Consider the following 17,350-nt stretch of genomic DNA (forward strand, 5'->3'; position numbering starts at 1 on the left):
AAATCAATGAGTGATGAGAACGTGAGACATAAAACAGACCCAAAATCTCTCTGCGCAGTGCACTTTTCAATGTACACAATATTGTTATGTATCTACATACCGAGCGTTTACGCGTGTGGCAAGTGGTTTTGGTTTCAAGACCGGTGTGTTAGTGTTGATTCCGTGCACTCCCGTCAGTGAACTTGAAGAGATGAGAGCAAACACGGAGAGCGTTGAAATTTGACAACGTTGTACACTCTCCGCAAGTATTGAATGCTGCTTCATCAGAGAAGAGATAGGTGGGAAACTGAGGCCTCTGTCATGCCGAGTGCGGCGCGGCGCGAACTACGGCAAAACAGTTCGGGATCTGCTCTGACGCGCGTGAGTCTTCATTGCTGATATTATTCCTCACCGTGAGAAGAGACGCAGCTCGCGCCGCGCCGCACTCGGCATGACAGAGGCCTGAGTGAGGCCCTCGCCATGCAGTAAGCGGCAATACGCGACAAGTGTCTTTTCTCACGGTGAGGAATAATATTAACAATGAAAATCCCGAACTGTTTCGACGCTATTCGCGTCTCGCCGCATTCTGCATGACAAGGGCCTAAGGCCGGTGTTAGTATTGGCTACTGAAAATACGCTCGGTGGCATTGTATATATGTAACACACACGCGATGTTGTATTGCCTGGGTGGTAGAATGAAATGATTTTCATTCAGTACTTTTTAAGAGGCAAGTGCAGTACGTTAAAATAAATATGGAGCTAGATCTTGTTGAAGACCTTCTAGTCAAGCCATTCGTAAGGCGATCTGTTGAAGAAAAGCTCTTGATCACAAAAATGCAAGTTCCTCGACCAAAGCTAGAAAATCTCAAGTCAACGTTTGTCAGAGGTGGAAAGACAATTACACGAAAATTTAACGTGAACGCTTATGATGCAACGTGGCTGTGCGGCTCACAGACACGTGGTAAACTATTTTGCTGGCCGTGTCTTTTGTTCAAAATCCTAGTGATAAATGCGTGTGGATAAAGGATGGATATGGAGATTTGAACCATCTTTCCTCGGCCATGAAGGGGCATGCAGCGACTAAAGAGCATATTAACAACGCTATGGCACACCGCACGTTTGGAAGAACGAGGATTGATGAGGCGCTGGATCATGCACACGAAATTGCAAGGAAAAACCATAACGCTCAAGTGAAAAGAAATAGGGAAGGAATGACAACATTGATTGATTTAACATGTTTCCTTGGCTCGCATGGTCTAAGCTTTCGAGGTCATAACGAACAACACGATTCCGTCAATAAAGGCAACTATAAGGATCTCTGTGAATTCATAGCATCCAGAAACGTGGCCTTCGCTGATTTCGTCAACAACAATTCAGTGTTTTCGGGAACATCCGCTTCCATTCAGAACGAGCTTATAGAAGTCATTGGATCTTTTATGATTGAAGAAATCTTCCGGGAAGTGCAAAATGCTGAATTTATTTCTGTGATGGTCGATGAAACCACTGATGTTGCGAGAAAATCTCAGTTGGCTACGACTTTTCGATATTGTTTGAAAGATGGTAAGTAAAATTAATAGTATTTTTTGTGTAATGAAAAGGATTGAGTTGAAATGCATTGTTATCTTTGTGAAACCCGTCTGTAGGTACGCCCGTTGAAAGATTCGTGGATTTGTGTGATGCAAGCAACGACAAAACCGCTGTAGCCCTTGCCAGAGAAGTAGTTTCGTTGTTGGAAAAATTCAGCGTGACCCCTGAAAAATTGGTAGCACAGACATACGATGGAGCTCATGTTATGTCGGGTGTTGCTGGCGGAACGCAAGCGATCGTCAAAAAATTATACCGTGATGCCGACTACATACTTTGTAAGGCCCATGTTTTAAATCTTGTTTTGCTGCACGCTTGCAACTACCAAGATACAAGAAAGTTTCTCACTACACTGTCTACACTGGCTTCGTTCTTTACTCAAAGTCCTAAAAGAGATTCAGAATTGAAAAACTACATCCAGCGTAAAATTCCAAACGTTTGTAAAGTGAAGTGGGCATATACATCCAGAATGGTTAATATTGTAGAAGCTCACTATTCTGAACTAACCACGTGTTTGGGCGAAATGTATCTCGGAAACGTTAAATGGGACGGCGAAACTTGTTCCCTAGCAAGGGGGTTACACAGTTTCATGCTTGAATTTGACACCATCGTTTAATTGAAAGTATTTTCGGCAGTATTTTCGTTCACTGATATTTTGTATCAAACTCTTCAAACGAAGGAACTTGACTACATTGAATGCGGCAAAAGCGTGAGGAATACTCGTGAAAACATTAGAAATTTACAGACGGACAAGAAGTACAAAGCGATCTGGCAGGAATGCTTGGAAATTACTGGTGAAACATACGACGGAAATCGATACGACCAATACTTCAAGAAATATAACGCAGTGATCACACGTATAATTTCTGAATTTGACCAACGTTTTGCTGACTTAATTTGACCAACGTTTTGCTGACTGTTCTAAGTTTAGCGGATATTGCGAGCAGTTCCCTAAGGATTTGGTTGATGCTATCTGTTCTCGGTACACTGGTTTTGAAAAAGTGAAACTGGGAAACGAACTTAAAGTTTTCTATTCAAAAGAGGAATTTTCGGGAAAAAAAGTACCGGAAATCATGCAGATCCTAATGGAAAAAAACCTTGAAGACATCTTCTCGGAGATTTCACGCCTTGTCCGATTGGTCTTGACGCTCCCTTCCACAACAGCATCAGTCGAAAGAAGCTTCTCAATCCTGAGAAGACATAAATCATACCTACGATCAACGATGGGAGACAATAGGCTAAAATGGCTTATGTTGATGGCTGTTGAAAGTTCTTTGCTACACAAATAGAACATCAGAGTGGTTTCAGTAATGAAATAATTGATAGATTCGCCCGTAGAGCGGATCGTAGAATTCCGCTGCTGTACAAATGAATGCTTAATTGAGAATTTCTAAGAATGAATCTGGTGTTTGAAGACGATATTTTTATAAATAAATTTGATTCTTTTTATGACAGCTAATGATAGATTTTCAGAAAATATGAATACTGAATCAGATAAATGCAATGCATGTGTTTTATTATGTACATTTCTGGCGATGGCCACTGGGGAAGGAGGAGGGGAGGGGGTAGGTGTTTGTATGGAACAACCTTGAGTGCACAGTAAATATCCAAATCCACGAGACGCCACTGAGTGTTAGTGTTTTTGCAGTCTGAGATTTAACTCTTGATAGCATAGCTAGTTACAGGACTGTGAATTTTCGAGACCGACTACAAATTGTAAATTAGAACTTCTGTTTCAGGCGAAGCTATGGGCCGCTGAAACAAACCATTGATTATATTCTCGTGCATCACTAGCCCATCTCTAATAGCACTGTCTGCAACCGAAACAGCCATTTGTATTCAATGTTGTAACAAAAGATGTTTACGTTGGTGTCAGTATCGTGAAATCGAATGTATATAAATAAAACCAGTAAATTATAGTTAAATGCAAAATGTTTTGAGCAAACCTTAAAATACACAAAAGTAGAGGTGGAAAAAATGGGTTACTACAGCGAGTAAATCATAGTGATTCCGCTCACTAAGGTGAAATAGTTCTTCACAACGGCTCACTCGCTCTTTCCATTCTACATAATTTCCGGTATAGTTTGTTATCAGACTTCGCCATCGAGAACTATGTGAAAGCTTTACACCTCTTAAACCAAGCCAAAGACATGCGTGAAGCTCTAATAGAACTCCCAGCAACCAACTACCAACAGCTGTCTGCTCTCCGTCATAACCATCCACCAGCCGCAACAGCAAAAAAAATAACTTACCACAGTTCACACACAGGCATGCACATACACATGGGCTGGCTAATGCCGAGTACGCATACAAATGGATGGCAGCCAAAAATGGAACGAAAAAACCGAAAGACCAGATTCACTGATCTTTTGAATCTATAGATGCAAACAATCCGCTCGTGAGCTGATCAGAAGAATCAGTTCTTTGACAGAACGAAATCTTTCGCTTTCAGAAGAACTGGTGCTTCCGATAAACTGGCTCTTTTGATCAGCTCGCAGACAATCCGATCGCGATGAGAAGATATCGTTCTTTCAAAGTACTAGCTCTTCTGATCAGCTCGCGAATGGATTGCCTGCAACTGTATAGATTTAATAAAATAATAAAAGATCAGTAAACCAGTTCTTCGCTCTTTTCGTTCTACATCCATTCGTGTGCATACTTGGCTTTAGCCAACCCGTGTACCTGTGTGTGGATGTGGACTATGGCATGTTAATTTTTGAATGCCCTCGCGGTTGGCTGGTGGATGAATGATAGCATAACCTAGGTTGAGCATAGCAGAGCAGACAGTCGGTGGCAGCTTGTTGCTGTTAACTTTCCAATGGCTCTCGCTTGCTGTGTCTGATCAACAAAATCAGCTATCAGCTTTTTGCTTGAAGTAAGAGGTAAATTACCGCTCTTAAAAAATGAGCGGTAAATAACTCACTCACTTTGAAGAATCAGCCCACCTCTACACAGAAGTACGCTGCAGTGCGCACTGCTGAGATAAATTCGACAGCATTCAAAGAGTAAACATGCGTGACGAGCGACTGGATTAATTTTTATTTCAGTTTGGACATGAAAAGCAAACAACGCAATCTACTTTCCTGCCTAGATACATCCCTCATTTGATAAATGGGTCGTTCCATACAAAGTGTTCATACCACTTGGACACTAATTATTCATCATGATTTACTTTGAAAAAATTTTAATTTTGGTGTCGATTATAATACCCCTCGCTCCTTCTCTTTGTTGCAAAATAACGCAAATTTTGTCTAAAATCTTTTTTTTCTTCTTCCTACAATTCATAGATGTAAGATAACATCAAAATATTGATAAATAGCTTACAAAGAAAATAATACAAGAAATCCAGAAAAAATATAATTTTTGAAAAGAAGTGTTGCCAGATTATTTTTGTATATTAAAACTCAATTCACATTGTTCGGCAAATTTAGTCGTTTTCATTTTTTATTTAATAATTGCATCATGATGCTGGGAAAATTTCACGTAAGAAGCAACTATCACTCCGAGGTAATATTAGCCAATCTCGAGATATACTATTTTAAGAAATCAGTTCTGTTTTTCTCGATATCATATTTGACGAAAAACTCCTGAACAACAAAACATGATTTTTTAAATTTTTTTTTTAAATTTTTTTTTCCTTTTTAGTGGATGCTAGCTGACTGGCAACACTGTAGCATTAAAGGAAAAATTGGATTTCCTAAGAGGCAGAAAAGTCACAAAAACCATTTGTTGGGCTGTTCTCTAGAAAAAAGAAATTGACAGACAGTTTCCAATAAATGTACCGTGGAATGGGGTGAAATTGATCACTTGAAAATTCGTGATAAAAAAATGTTTTGCAAAAGATATTGCTCTCACAATACTAGGCAATGTTAACGTGTCCTTAAACGCAACTTTCTCATGATTCACATACTTGTCAAAGTTAACCCTTGCATGCCCGCTGCAATTTTACATATTTGCGAAAAATTCTTCTAACTCAGTCATAACTCAAAATTTGATCAAACAGTTTCCAAATAACAAAAAAGAGTATTGAATTTACTTAAAGTAATCTTAGTTGAGGGTTAATTGCGATAAATTTGGTGAATTTGGGATGAAAAAGCTCAAAAAATGTAATTTTCAACAGAGCAAAATCATTTCAAATCGCCTGGAAATAAGCGAAAATTTAATCGACCATTTTTGATTTGAATGAAACTTTGCACACGTATTTGGCTTAGCGAACTAAGCATTTTTCACAGGTGGAGAGATTTTTTACACCCATGAGTTACATTCTAAAAGGGCTATAGGTGACCCAGTAGTTATTGGTTGCGTTCTTTACAAACAGTTATTATTAGTAAACAAGTAGGTAGTGTTGCACGACAAACATATTATTTTATAAAACATTTTTATAAAACATTCGAACAAACTTATGATGTATATAAAATATAAGGTGAAACTAGTTCTGTAAAGTATCTATGTCATAAAAAAATACGTATGGTTTTTGCTGGAGAACCATGGACAAATTAAAAAAAAACGTGTATTTTCCGAAATATTAATAAATTATTGAGCTCAAATTTAAAATAACTCGAAAACCGATACCTTTAGAATGTTTACTACCAAGAGCTTTTTGATTCAAAATGATTCTCTGCATCTTTTAAAATCATCAGAATACAAATATTTTGAAAAATGTTTAAATTAGAATTTTTATAAAAAAATTAATCTACCATAAAAAAATTATTTTTCATTTCTCCATCCTGGACTTTTTTTTAAAAGTTGCGTATTAACGTCAAGTTTCTTTAAAAACAAAATAAAAAAAAATTCAACTCATTTTTTTTTAATTGAAATTTAATGTTTATTTTTGATTTTTTTTGTCAAAATAATTTTTTTTTGTACAGTGTATATTTTTTTTATGGTGCATTTTTAATTCCCTACAACTCATTCTCAGACAGTTTTTCTATACAACCAACGGTTTCTGGGCTACAATGCTTCGAATAAAACCTATGCCAAAAGGCATACGCCCTTTTAGAATGTAACTCATGGGTGCAAAAAATCTCTCCATCTGTGAAAAATGCTCAGTTTGCTAAGAAAAATACGTGTGCATAGCTTCATTCAAATCAAAAATGGTCGAGATTCGACCATAGGTCATTTCGCGCGATCTTGCTTAACAATGATCATTCCATCCCAAGTAACAAAACTGGTTTTATCAAAGTTTTATAGCGCTGTTTCGGCTGTATTAAGCGCTATAAAACTTTTATAAAACCAAAATTGTTACTAGGGATACGATTAAAGAAATACTGATGGATTCGCAGGAAACCACAAAGATTTTAATTTCAGAGCTCGTTTTTGAGCTCATTTATCTTTAGCATATCGAAAAAAAGCACATTGCCAAAAGAATGTATGGATTTCAATGGTGATCAATTTCACCCCAATTTACCTCATAGTACTTTATAGAATTATCGAATTTATTTCATGAAGTAGACGATAGAAATTTCACCAATAGCCATAGAGGTTCACTGGAGCACATACCAGTACTTGTTTTAAAATTATACTATTTCGGAAAAAAAGTACATGAAGCTAGTTAATTGGAAATTGTTATGAAAATTGATCAATTTCACCCCGTTCCATGGTAATTGTTTGATATCAAATGGAAAAAAAAAACAGAACTGGTTTCGTGGAATATCTCGAGATTGACTTATATTACCTCGGGGTTATAGTTGTTTCTTAGGTAAAATTTTCCAATGAATCGGATTATGAAAAGTAAAACAATACATACCAAAGCACCATGGTGCACTGTCACACACAATTTTCAAAGCTACAAAAACGTGAAAATTATTTTATAGTCTTATTGTCTTCAGCAAAGTTGTTTTATATAAGTTTCATATAAGTTGCAATTCCGTGATTTATCCACTTAAAGGTAAGAATTTTATTTTTCTCATTTTTGCATATTTGCGCAAAGTTGTAGAACATTTTAGAAGAAATAACTTTGTCGAAGACACTATACTTCCGTCTACAAATTCCATAAACTTTTCAAGATGTTTCTATAATCTCCATTTTTTCAATATAACTTTTTATTGCGAATTTCTACAATTCTCGAATGTTCTCTAATGTTGTTTTCTTCAATAAAACATACAATTCCACCAACGAAAGTTTATTTTTATGTTTTATATTTCTTTGGTTAATAATTTTTTTTATTAAAATACTGCACTTTTGTAGATATTTACACAGAGAGATAAATGTCTATGCCAGGATTGAATAATGTTCGACTTGAAAATGGTTTTGTATGTGGATATTTGCGTTTTTTGCTTTTTTTTAAAGCGTCTTTTCTACGCGGATTTTGGAATTTACGCTGTTATTTTTATTTTTTTCGTCTTCAAATCGCTTATTTAGAGTGTCCGATGGGGTTACCCAATCTAATTACTGAATATTCTTTGATTTGGCCTAACATTCTTTTATATTTTTTCTTGATATTCAGTTCGATTTGCAGGTGGAATAACACTACTATTGATCCTTTTCGAAAATTTTTGCCAGAAATAATTAAAAACTTCGAGCAAATGAAGTTTTTCACGCAGATTTCGGAATAAACGCAGTTTTTTAGGCACTACGTAACCGCCACGAGAAAAGAAAAAAAAGACTCTGGTGTATTTTATCTGTTATCTGTTAGAAAACTGGTGCATCATTTTAAATAAAATCAATAATTAAATAATTAAATTAATTCAATAACACAGTGCAACAAAAATTGACTTTTTTTCTGCCTTGGCTTCTATATACAATGCATAGTGGGAAATCGCTGGCCATCAGCCAAAAATATTTTTTTTCGTTAGCTGTTTCATAATATTTTTTTTTTTATTGCTATAACATTCAGGTGTCTAAATCCAAAATTTGGGCGCAATATTATGAAATCTAATTTTTTTTTGACTTTTCAAAGCTTGGCAAACTGACGTTTTTTGTCTTTTTATTTTGAAAAAAAAGTACATTACTTTGAAACGCTCTGTAGCTTCAATGACAGCTTGAATTTTTTTGACGTCAAAGAAAAAGTTGTTGTAAATATTGTGCAAAACAAACCCTTTTCATTAGATATTGTAAAATTTGGTCATAATAGGCCTGACAGTAGAAAAAAATTAAAAAAACATGATTTTTTGTAGAAAAGTAGCTTAAAAGTTTAGTTGCCGCAGTTTGCCACGGTTGTGACTACATTCAAAATTTAGGTAAAAACGTAAGCTTTCAAATGCATACTGTCTGCTGTAGCGCGAAACTGCGCAAATTGTCACTTTAGTAAAAAAGCGATAGAGGATTTATTTAGTTTTTATTTTTGAAGTTGAAATTTCATCCAGGATTAATTTTAATCATAACCATGATACCCCATTAATGGAAATTTATGATATCGAACTCAATCCGTACGAATAAAACAAAAAAGTGGGCAAAAATTACAAAATTTATCAATTAATAGGTCATTAACTTTTTTTATGTGTTAAATAAGAAAATAGTAACAAATCTATATGAAACTTTTAATTTTGTCAAACTGTATCACTTTCTGAAAATTTAAAACAATATTAAAAACATTCAGCCCTTTTCAATTTATGATCATGAAATTCGCTAAACTGATGGAAGTGTTAAATACTAGCAGCAAATTCATACCATCAAACTCCAGCTGACAATAGCCCGTTTGAAGATTGCTTTTGCTTCGCACTCGTTTGCATACAAAAGTAAAGCACACATTTTGCTTCATGAGAAAAAAAAACAAAGAACAGTCGTCGCCCTCCGCATCTTTTCGTATTCATTTTGAACGTTGTGTCATTCCAGTGTCTTGGTTTTCAAATTCATTAATTCGTTGAATTTTATTATGGAGCCTTCAACTTCAGCGGCACCACCTAATTCAATGTCTAGTAAGTTGTCAATTCATGGTGTTATACATGTATTTAAATGTCCTCTTTCAACCATAGAAACCGGATAAGGAAGATAACGTATAAATGAAACGATGAAACATCGAAAATTACTAGAAGAAATGAAAATTTCAGCAAACATTTTTCCTGCTGATAAGTATAATGAACTTCAAATTTTCTGGAAACAATTCAACACGAGATTTAAGCGATCACAGCGGAAGATGATAATGCTGATGATGATTTTTCAATTTGTAATTAGTTTGTATTACTTATGTTGTTTTAGTTTATTAAAAATATTATATACATATATATATTTTTAGGCAAAATTTGTTTAGCTCGAGGGGTCGTCCATAAATTACGTATTTTTTCAATGGGGAGGACGCCCGGTGGCACTACTTGTGGTGGAAAAAGGAAAAAAGTGACAAAAAAATATTAAAAATTGGATTTCGTGCTTTATGGACGGCCCCAAACAAAAAATTTATGCCAAATTCGTGTTCAGCGCCCCAAAATTATGTAAATACCAAGTTTTTGTCGCATTTATCGACACTTTTTTTGCTTGGCCAGCCTTTGTATGGAGTCGCCCCACTGTGCAATGGCGTCATTTTGAATTTTTGAGAAACTGGAAATTTTTGATGTTTTTTCGACACCATTTTGTTTTAAGACCAAATACCAAAATTCTAAGAGTTTGTCCACATATCTTTCTACCCATTTCTTTAAAAAAAGATCTTAAATCGGACAAAAACTGAGCTCAAAACGGTGATTCTACGAAACCGGGTTTGGCATAGTTTTAGTATATTTCACAAAGCAAAATAATATCGATTATTTTTGAGCATTAATGGTAATTCGCTAATATCTTAAAGTGGTAGTCAAATTATATCTTATTTTGAGTAAAAAAGTCTTAGAAATCGAATGGTGGGTGTCTGATCTACGTAAAATGTAAGCATGAACGATTTAAGATCTGTTTTTTTTTTTAAAGATGGGTGAAAAGATGCTAATATGTGGACAAACTCTTAGAATTTTTATATTTGGTCTTAAAACAAAATGGCATCGAAAAAACCTCAAAAATTTTCAGTTTCTCAAAAATTTAAAATGGCGCCATTGTTGCCCCTTAAATTGAAATATATTCAAACTCCAGGAAATTTATTTTCGCATCAATCTTCATCAAAAAATCATACATAGAAGCCAGGGCAAAAAAATTGTTGCACTGTGTGATTGAACAAATATAAAAGATAAAAATAACCTTTTTTCAGTGAAATTGTGTGTTCTTTTACATAAAACAATGTTGTAGAACATAAAAAAATGTAAAAAAACCACTATAAAAATTACATTGAAAAAAAAGAAGAATTTTAAGGCGTTCTATAGAAATCAAAAATCCATTAAAATAGGAAGATAGAAGTTTAGTGTCTTCGACAAAGTTGTTTTATTTGAAATGTACATCAATTTTGCCAAACAAAGTACACTAAAGTCGCTTTTTACGCGGGGGGTACGTGCCGCGTAAAAAAACACATAAATTCCGGAATCCGCGTAAAAAAAACCCGCGTAAAAAAACGCGTAAAAAACGACCTTAGTGTAGATTTTTATATGCAATAAGGCCGTTACAAATTTTATTTTCATTTAATGTCACCCCCCCCCCCTCCTTTAAAAATCTTGAATATTGGAAGGGGAAGAAAATAAAGCTCAAACCGTTTTGTTCATTTCATTGGTTTTCCGACAGCATAAATGCTTAATTTAGCAACAAACAAGACAGGTGACAGCGAGAGTGTCGTCGGGAGGCAAGCGAAACAAATAATAATGATAATAGAGTGTTATTTTTCAACATTCATTTGAGTGAAAGTTACAAACGTCATCACTTGCATACAAACTTTGATCAAAGATATTTCTTTTTTTTTTCGTTTCGGTGTTAATTATTTTTTGCCACCCCCTCTGCTAACGTTGATAACCTTGGAGAAAAGAATTCGAAATTTGTATCAGCCTAATGAAAATAAAATAAAATTCGTTTCTCACTTTCAGGTGGATTAATCACAACATTCGAATTCCTATAAAATTGAAAACAATTAATGGAATTACTTTGCCGGAGACTAAAGTCAAAAATATATAGTCAATTTTCGAGTCAAAATAACTTTGATCACGTTTTTGCAGTTTCAAAACAGCGCACACTGTTTCCAAAGCTGCAAAAACGTGATCGAAATTCTTTTGACCCAAAAAACTAAATTTTAGAGCCATAGTGCGTCCAGAAAAGTTGATCCATTAATTATTCTCCTTTTTATAGAAGTTACAATTTTGTGATTAATCCACTTACCAGTGAGAACTTTGTTCGGCAAAGTTATTGCACATTTTATAAGAAACAACTTTCTCAAAGGTATCATACTTCTATCTGCCTTTTTAAATGGACTTCTGTGGAGGATTCTACAGATGGCCACGAAAAATCTTTTTTTTTTTAATATAACTCTTAGTAGTGATTTTCAACAATTTTTCAATGTTCTACATTTTTGTGTGCTATCACAAAATACACAATTTCATCCAAGAAAGTTTATTTTTATCTCTCATATTTCATCGGTTATTGACGATCTACAGACTAAACGTTTTCTATATTTAAGTATAAGTAAGACGTTTTTAGTCCAGATATAGGCATTTGTCTCTTGCTGTCTCCTGTGCAGATATTTGTAAATATATAAGTGCATTATTTTTTATAAAAATCTTCAATAACTAAATAAACTTGAGAGATAAAAATAAACTTTCTCCGAAGAGCTTGTGTGTTTTATTGTAGTTAACAACATTGTAGAACATTGAAAAACTTTAGAAAAACACTATAAAAAGTTATATTAAAAAAGTGATTTAAAGAGGCATTCTAGAGAAAACTTCACAATAGTTCATTCAAATGACCAGGTACAAGTATAGTGTCTTCGACAAAGTTATTTCTTACGAAATGTATATATGTAAAAATGACAAAAATATAACTCATTTCTCACTTTTAGGTAGATTAATCACCACATTCTAACTTCTACAAAATGGAGAATAATTAATAGAACAACTTTTCTGAAGACACTATTACTCTAAAATCATTATTTTTTCAGTTAATGTAATTAGTGTAAATTATTCTAGAAAAATCGTCAACAACCAAAAATATATGTGAGATAAAAATGAACTTTCTTCGGAGATATTGTTTGTTTCGTCGTAGCAAACATTTTTGTAGAACATTCAAAAATTGTAGAAAATCACTACAAAAAGTTAAATAGCAAAAAAAGATCTTTAACAGCAATCTATAGAATACTCCACAAAAGTTCATTTGAAAAAATAGATAGAAGTATAATGTCTTCAACAAAGTTGTTTCATTTGAAATTTGCTACAACTTTGCTGAACAAAGAGGATTTTTATATTCCAAAACGAGAAAAGTAAAACTCGTTTCTCACTGTTGAGTGGACTAATCATGGAATTTTAACTTCTATAACATGGAGAATAATTAATAGAACAACTTTACTGAAAACGTTACGGCTCTAAAACCAATGTTATTGGGTCAAAATAATTTCGATCACGTTTTTGCAGCTTTGGAAGCAGTGTGCAGCGTGCCTTGAAAGGCCAGTACATTAAAGGGCAGTGCTTACCATCAGTACTTTATGTAGGCATAAAATAGACCCCATTCTGGTCCGTAACATCCTGCCCAGCATTTCCTATTTTTACCTCCTCCGGGCTTGACACCGGGATACGATCAACCAAGCGAAAACCATGGTAACCGACCCGTGGTCCGAATTTACGCAGCAGGGGAAGGGGGAGAGGGGTTCCTCGGAGGTAAGCCCAGCTTTTCTGAGCGTCTGTTTTCCAAGTCAGTGGCGGCTCACAATAGCGTCTGACACGGGATGGGCGGCTCAATTAAGGAATGTGTTGTCTCGAATGCTAAAGCCAAGATGGCAGCCCCATGACGAGACTACACTATTACACTACGAACAATCAAGAAAATATAGCTTGGAGCATTCGGAGCACAATGCATTATCGTGGATACCCAGTCAACCACAAATCGTATATCAATGTATGAAAATTATCTCAAATATATCTATACGAAGTCGAAATCGTATAAAAAGCTTTTTATCATGCGCAGAAATTCATTTTTAATTGTATATCATGGTGGAATCTTACCGATTTACGATTGTAGGCTTAGAGTTGTAAGACAGTGTGAAACAAATCACTTTCTATCGGATATTATCGTATATAAATACGTATATCAATAAATTGCATACCATTATTCCTCAGTGCATATATCGCCTCCAAAATAGTACGTATATGCTGTTTTTGCGCATAAAATGCGAGTTTGTATGATATATATGAGTGCGGATATTGGAATCAAACATTATTATACGTATGAAAATGTTGACTGGGTATGAACGCCCAGGTCGGTAGGGGAGCGATGTATAGTCCGGTGATAGGGTCTCATAACCTACACGCTGACACGAACGACAACCGTTAACGATGCGCAGCTTCCCAAGACCTGGGTATTAGAAGCACTTTTTACCACGCAAAGACATCCACAAAGTCACCTGAACACACCCGAACAACAAATCAAATTGACTACGTTCTCATTGATGCCCGGTTTTTCTCGAACATCACAAACATATGCTCTCGTTGTGGTGCGGATATCGACTCAGAGTATCACCTAGTAATAGTCCATGTGCGCCCAAAACTATCAACGGTATTCCACACACGACAAACCGTCCTCCTCGGCCTAACATCCGGCAGTTCTACGCCCTGCAGGCTACCGAGAAATACTTGCGCTTACTTGACCTTCCACGAACGATGACTCTCGAATGACTGGTTTGACGGGGAATGATTGATTGATTGATTATTTTTATTTGAGACCTTTTAACCATAATAGTCATTCGGGTCTTAGTATTTTACAGAGTTTTGTGTGGATTTCACTGCACTTTGCTATTTTTACACTGGGTTGATGGCAGCGACTGCTCTGGCTGCTTTTATGGCCTGGATCTTCCACTGCTTTCGTATTATCTTGGCTATGGTAATGCTGAGCTGAATCCCGACCATTATTATCAGGATTGTTAGCTTGATGTCGTGGTCCTCTAATATTCCAGAGTGTACCTCCTGCGGGGAATGCCTGCCAGTGACGGAAAGGAAAAAAAATTGTTTGGAAAAGCCAGCTGAGCATCGGCACAATAGAAAACACGGCCAGAGCTGGAACAACTGTTTCGGGCTAGCTACACGCGCAAGTTTTACGAGAAGGTAAATCAATCTCGGGCTACACAGAGTCCAGATAACGAGGAACGAGCAGAGAAACCTGATCACAAGTGACCGCGAGGTGGTCGACAGGTGGAAGCAGTTTTTCGATGAGCTTGCTTGGAGTGTCTACAAACGATAACAGTGTTCCTGATATCCTGGAGATCAAACGGGAGTCACTAAAGAACAGTCGAGCCACAGGTAAGGACAGACTACCGGTAGAGCATTAAAAACACGGCAATAAGGCACAGGATTTGGGTGGAAGAGAGACTACCGGAGAAATGGATGGAACGAGATCGACGCCGCCTACAAAGTCTCCTCTCAGATTTTGCACCACGGTCTGTATCCTCTAGTAAAAGGATTCGTAGGGCAGTAGCAAACGGGCTTGACGCAAGCGCGCGATACCATGGATCAAATCTTCACTTTCTGGCTGATCCTTCAGAAATTCCGGGAGAACAACGTGCCTTTACATAACGTCTTCGTGGGCTTCAAGGCCGCGCATGATGCAGTCGATCGAGACCAGCTATGGCAAATTATGCACGACTACAGTTTTTCGTATAACCTGACACAACTTAACAAAGCTACCTTGTATCGAGTGATATGTTACGGGTGTGTATCGAGGACAATCTCGAATCCCTCCAAAGTGTGCTAAAGGTTAACACAAGTAGATGAACTGTCCTGCACATTGTTCAATATTGCTCTTGAGGATCTGATGAGCGGGCATCGAAACGAGAGGCACGATTTTCGCAGACGACTTTGACGCTATTACGAGAAATGTAGCGATGGCGGAAACAATCTACGCCAGACTAAAACAAGGAGAGTTGGACTAAAAATAATGCGTCGAGAACCATGGTATATGTGGAAGGGAGAGGCTCCAACATTTACCTCTCACGGACAGTGATAATGGACAGCGATGAACTCGAAGTGGTAGATGAGTTCGTACACTTGGGAGATCCGACGACGTATTCAAGCTGGAAATCGGGCCTACTTTGGCCTTCGCCGGACTTTTTGATCCAGGAGTATACGGCGCCACGAAAAACTGACGATGTACAAAACCATAATCAGAGCAGTAGTGCTCTATGCAGGCCCGGATTTAAGGAAGTGCAAATATCCCGGGCCTTTCGACACGAGGAGTCAGAGTGGAGACCTTTTTTGCTCGTCACCTTTCCGCGAAGCGGTAAGTTATTCCAAAATTTAAAACTTTCTTATCTTGTAACTTTTCAAGAAAAGAGGGCCCCACGAAAATATCTGCCCCGGGCCCACCAGCAATTAAATCCGGCCCTGTCTCTTTTTTTTTAATTTGAATGGAAAGTGCTGCGGACAATATTTACTGAACTACAACTTCCTGCAGAGATTCTCTTTATGAACCTGACGAAGGTCGGGAGGCTGCGATGGGTCGGACCACTACTCTTGGCTGCAGAAGTATGTAAGTAAGTGTGCAGAAGAACTCGACCGTGAGAAAGATCCAGATTTTTTCAGGTCAGTACCTGAAAAACGTGAATGAATACTTAACTAATTGCGGATCGTATCGAGACAACGATGGATTTCTTCAGTAAAGCAATGCAACCAACTGCCGCTTGAGTAAAAAATATTAGACAATTATCAAATCTAAGATAAAAAGAGTGAAAAGGTGAATTGGGGTGCAACAGAGATGAAGAGATGGTAGAACAAAGTGGCTGCTCAGGTTAGATAAGAGAGTGTTTAAAATATGATTAGTGTTATTCGAAGAAATGTTCGGGATTTTATTGAAACAATAAATATTTTTCCTATAAAGTACCAGGAATTCATTCTTCTTCATTTTGAACTCAACATATTCATTGTGTTTACATAGTTCCAAGATAGATACGTATGTTCGCGTCTAGATATTAAATGACTCATTTTTTCTAAAGTGACATGACGCCCTGAAATTTTGACTAAGTAGTTATTTATGAATTGTCTGACAACACTGCGACTAGAAACATTCGATCTACTGTGTTGTGATGCCCAGACGTTTTCTTGATTTCGCATTACATATTGTTGGCAATACCACTATTGAAAGTAAGTGCCATGCTTATCATTTACGGTTTTTTTTCAATGAGTGGAAAATCAGACCAAATGTCTATCAAAAGCAACGGATACTTAAAACTCATATGAAAACTTAACTAATATAGCTACTGACTTTAGATAACTTATATTTGAGAAGCACGTTTGTGTAGTTATTTTTTAAAGCACTCACATTCTTAGTTCACCTGCCTCCAAAGTTATTAATAACAGTTTATAATCAAAAACTTTTAGGATCAACTTTTTGGGTTTACCTCCGTCCTTCAGGGCTTCTGATTCCATTTCCGCACAAAAACAAAAATGTATGCCAGCAAAAAGGTTCGTAATTTTTTCTTCTAGTCATATCGTACGAAAATCATAATTGATTTATTTTGTGCTCACTTTACCCACTGGGAACCCGCCCTTGGCGGATGAACTGGTCATTGAACCCCATGATTAATGACATACCTGAGCACATAACAAGCTCTGCCGTACTTCCCAGGTGAAATGACAAACCCGTAAATCAACGCCCCTGCTGGCCCCATTGGCCCAGGAAGGCCAACAAAACTAACAACGATTTCGTACCGGCAAGCTTCTCTCATATCCCCTATAATCAATGAACGCACCGTTTTGGTTCGTGTTCCAGAACCGGAAAATGACCTATCGTTAGTATGTTTGTTTTTACTGGTTTGGGG

At 36.5% G+C, this 17,350-nt stretch overlaps 1 protein-coding gene across 1 annotated transcript in view; it reads right to left on the reverse strand.

Annotated features, from left to right (window-relative positions):
• LOC129723104 (frizzled-like) overlaps positions 1-17,350 on the reverse strand; it is a 245,701-nt gene that overhangs the window by 22,311 nt on the left and 206,040 nt on the right. The window lies entirely within an intron of this gene.

The sequence above is a fragment of the Wyeomyia smithii genome, chromosome 2 (genome assembly GCF_029784165.1).
Source record: "Wyeomyia smithii strain HCP4-BCI-WySm-NY-G18 chromosome 2, ASM2978416v1, whole genome shotgun sequence".
NCBI lineage: Eukaryota > Metazoa > Arthropoda > Insecta > Diptera > Culicidae > Wyeomyia > Wyeomyia smithii.